Here is a 4542-nt window from a genome sequence, read left to right on the forward strand (position 1 = left end):
AGATGTCCCAGTGCGGATCAGTCCCAGCCCCAAGCGCCCCGCCAGAGCTGGTGCAAGCAGCCCCACAACCCTGTTGTTTTCTCCCCCTACTCTCTTGGAAGAAATGCCCACGATTGAGACCCCAGACCTGGGTTTAAACCCTGATTCCTCCCTGGCTACAATGAGAACAACTCACTAAAGACCCTCTAAACCTCGAGCTTCCTCATCCGAAAAGCTGGGTCGATGGTTAACATGAGTCTCTCGGACAGAAGCTAATGTTGGGATTAAAGGTAACAATTTGTGTGAAGCAAGCATGGTGCCTACCTGCAGAAGGTGCCCAGAGACCCTCGTTTCAAACCCCACTGTATCCCTAACATCCATGATGTACTGGTAAATGTTTAACAAGCAGATTTCAGTTTGGGATGGGGGAAGCCCTGACTTATAGCATCTGCCAATTGTCATGCTATAAATGGCCCTACCCTACCGTGGCTAATTTCAAGCTGTCTACGTGACATTACTGAACCAAGGCAGGGAAGAGATGCAAACCATCAGGTTTCATGCGTGATGTGGACCAGTCCCAACACATCATGGTGAAAGTTAAGATTTTATCAGGTTTCCTAGACATTAAAAATTTGCCCTGGTGTTTGGTTAATCCCCACATTCACTGGGGTCCCTGATGTTAGCTGCAACATTGTTTCCTCAATACAAGGCTCCGCCACGAGGGCAGGGGGCAAGCTCCGTGCATCTTTCTCCCACTGACACAGACAGGGCTCTTCACTGCCACAGCCCATGACCTCCTGGACTCAACTGCCATTGGAAGTAGAAGTTCAAGATCTCTACCCGGGGAGGCCAATACATTAGCTGGTTGCTGGCCTCCTTTTCTTGGGTTGAGGCAATATTTTATTTTAAAAGTTGGGGTATCAAAGTACACTTAGAATGATCTCAAGACATGCAACATCCTCTTGTCTCTTTGACGGGCACGCGGTGGCGGAGCCGGCACCATGCGTTTAGCCATCTGAGGGGTAGAGTCACAGCCATGACCATCGTGGGCAGCTTGACAGGGATTCTCTCCACCCCTCATTAGAACCCCTGTTAAGGGCACGCCTGAGCCGAAGAACCAGCTCCTTCCTGGATGCTGTGGCTTCAATGTTAAAATCCCAATCCGGAGAAGGATTCCTTCCCTGCTTTTCCTGGACACTTTTCATGGCCGAGCATTCCCGCCCAGGGTGAGCACTGCTGCTCCAGCCTGCCGCCCCATCGCTGTAGAGACTTCATCGTCTCCATTTCTGGGCCTGACTTGGCTTATTTTCTGCAGACTTAGAAAAAGAGGGCATTAAGAAGTCATTTATTCCGTAAGTATTTTACGTTAGTCTAGCTCTGGGTCAGGGCAAGTTCTTGTCTTTGGGCCTTTTGTCCCTTGTTTCACAAGTCAGCCTTGCCGGGCACCAGCTTCCCCATGGCCACTCCCAGGGGTATCAGGTCCCGTTTCATGGGGTTGTGGCAGCAGTGTTTTCAGGGAAGCTGAGTGTGAGCAACTCCATGTAACTCATTCCGCAAGCGAACAGGCTACCTCTGTGAATCAGGAACAGATAATGCACCAGTTGGTTTTAGTTTTTTTAAGGAATAATAATACCTGGTAGGATATGAATTACACAGTTCTCTTTTTTTTTTTCTCTCTACAATCTGCATTATAGCATTTTTCATCAATTCAAAGCATTCAAATAATGATCACCTAGCATACCTGGATAATTATGTCTATCAAGGAACACGTGCCACCACACAGAGCCAGGAATGCAATGCTATTTGTTTTGAAGTGCCACCAAGGAAAAAAGTATCTATAGAAACAGAGTGCAGGCATTCCATTACCACTGTGTTTCCTGATAATGGGCCTATTAATGAAATAGCAGTTTGATTTTCAATCACACTTAATGATGCCTTTTGTGTAACCAACATCCATATATACTGACGTGTTCGAACGGCCTTTACCAGAGGAGGAGGCACCAGACCCACAGAAGGGGGCAAAAGGCACCGGGGAGGGACAGTATCTGCAGGCACAATTCAAAGAAGAGCAGCAACATCTCTCCCAGAGCAAAAACTGAAAAGGTCCTTGACTGCTGCTGACACATCAGATAAATTCTATGTGTTTTGAGAAACTAGGGATGTTTACTACCTGTCCTCGCCACTCTTGCAGTCATGTTTAAAGGGGGTAACATATGCACAAGTGGCGAGCCAAGTCCAAACCTCCTGCACTGCCCCTGTGCCTGTGCCCCCTAGACCATTAGAGTCTAAATGTCTGCAGAGACCAAGGAGGAGCAGAAAGAGCCAGCCCGGGCCCTACCTCCTTCTCGGAAAACCCATCTGTCCTGCCCCAAGTGGAGGTTGGCTTATCTGTGGCCCTGGTCACAAGGAAAAAAGCACAGATGGTCGCCCTACTCAGGCTGAGCCAATCGGTGTGTCCCTCAGTAGAACATGTGATTGAGCCATAAGAGTCAACTCCTGCCAGTTGCTCAATATGACGGCAGGGAAAGAAGAGAATTTCGAGGCAGCCACTTTGGTCCCATACACACAGAAAGTGGGAGAGAGAGAGGGGGCCCAGGGTTTCTGCTGGAGTACCTGTTTTAGCTGCATCCCCTCATGGGACACCCGAGTCTTCCTCCTCTTCTTGGGTTGCATAGTATTGCCTTGGGTCCTCTTCATAAAGTTGCCCTTTTTCTTGAGTCACCTGCAAACAAAGGACCCCAAACTGAGAGACACACCTTTGTGTGGTCAGGTGCTTCCTGCCAGGCAACCGCTCCTCAGGGAGTGCTGGTTTCATCGGTGATAAGTCCTGAGCAACACAACCTCGGGAAATCGAGCAACACTTCTGCCCTTGAGCTTTGGGGTCAAAAGAGTCGGGCTCAACTGTTTATTTTATCCCACCCTAAATAGTTGGTTTTCCTTGGGCAGGACTGGCAGCCCAGGACACCTCCACCCATCCCCTGCCTGGTGCTGGAGTCAGAGCCTGGGGCCCTTGGAGCATCCTGTGCATAATGGATGGTCAGGGATTCTACTGTGGCTTTCCTGGTCCTCTGTCCTGAAATCTCTCTGTCTAATCAGCAGGGCACACCAGGAAGCTGGAGGAGAAAACACTAATATTTTGAATGATGTAGGTTTTATTTTGGATCACTTTTTTCCTTTCACTTAGAAACTGATGCTGCCATTCCTAAAAAGTTTCCCCAAATTTTTACATCTCTGAAGAAGCCGCTATTGATTTGGAAACCAGCAACACACTCACTCTGTTGAGATTGTCTGAAACCAGAGCCAGCCTTGAACCCTTCAGAAATCCTTTCTCTCTGCATCCTCATTTATAGGCTAAGCCACAGCCCCAGCCCTTTAGCCGGGACCGAGACCCTGCTTATAAGGTCAGTATCATCTGCCTAGCACAGAGTTCAGGCCACGCTTTCCAGCACCCAGTCCCTGAGGCCAGAGGGCAGTCAGTGTCGCTCATCTGAAGCATCATTGGATTTACCCAACAAATATGGCCAGAGACTTACATAAAAGGATATTGTGATATTGTAAAGTATATCTTTCGTCTTCCTCCTGTTTCCCGGCATTCAACTCCTGAAATCCTTCGGTTCTCCAAAGAGATAAGTGTTTTTTTGTGTGCTGATGAGATAATGGGTGGCTGGGGGCCCCTAGGTAGGTGCTTCTGGTATGGGGTTGGTCACAGAAAAGACCCTGGCAGGATTAGAGTGTTGGGACTTGCAACGCTAATCTCCTATCCCCCACCTCTGGGGCGGAGGGGGCTAAAAATTAAGCTGATCACCAATGACTAGTGATGTAATCAGTCATGCCTAAGTAATGCAGCCTCCATAGAAGCCCCAAAGGACAGAGTTAAGATGAGCTTGCAGAAAGCTGAACGCACCACTTGGAAGTTCCTGGAGGGCCATGTACCGAAGAGGAAATGGAAGCCCCTCACCCCTTCACCACACCTTGCCCTATTCATCTCTTCATCGGTTCTTTGGTAGTCATGTGATATCCCTTTTAATAAACCAGTAAACATTAAGTAAGTGTTTCTCAGAGTTCTGTGAGCCACTCTAGCAAACTAATGGAACCCAAGGGGGCAGTTGTGGGAACTTTGACTTACAGCTGTGGTCCAAAGCACAGGCAAAATGATGGGGGCTTGTGATGGCATCAGAAGTGGGGAATGAGGGCCGCAATCTTGGAGACTGAGCCCTCAACCTGTGGGGCCTGAGGCCATCTCCAGGTGGAGAATGTCAGAATTGAGTTGCTTTAGAAGACACCCAGCTGGTGGTTACAGCAGAACGGATGGCTTTCTTGGCGTAAAGGAAACCACAACCACCCCCGTGACACACACACACACATTTGGTCGCAGAAGTCTTCTGTATTGTTTGTCAAGTGAGAGTATAGGAGAAACTGATTTTTTTTTCCTTATAAACTCAGAGATATGCACTATATGACATGGTTAGTTACCATGAAAAATTTCTAACAGCCAGAATGCTCTACAATCAGAGACCAGCTGGAAAAATTATGCCACAGACACATGATGGGACATGAAGCAAT

General features: G+C 48.3%; 1 long non-coding RNA gene across 1 annotated transcript; it reads right to left on the reverse strand.

Annotated features, from left to right (window-relative positions):
- Nucleotides 1–570: 570 nt before the first annotated feature.
- LOC117977200 (uncharacterized) lies at nt 571–2691 on the reverse strand. The gene is made up of 2 exons (XR_004668205.2): nt 2593–2691; nt 571–1551 (listed from the first exon to the last, which is right to left on the reverse strand). It is a non-coding gene; the product is annotated as an uncharacterized LOC117977200 (long non-coding RNA).
- Nucleotides 2692–4542: the final 1851 nt, after the last annotated feature.

This window comes from Pan paniscus, chromosome 21 (genome assembly GCF_029289425.2).
Source record: "Pan paniscus chromosome 21, NHGRI_mPanPan1-v2.0_pri, whole genome shotgun sequence".
In the NCBI taxonomy this organism is placed as follows: domain Eukaryota; kingdom Metazoa; phylum Chordata; class Mammalia; order Primates; family Hominidae; genus Pan; species Pan paniscus.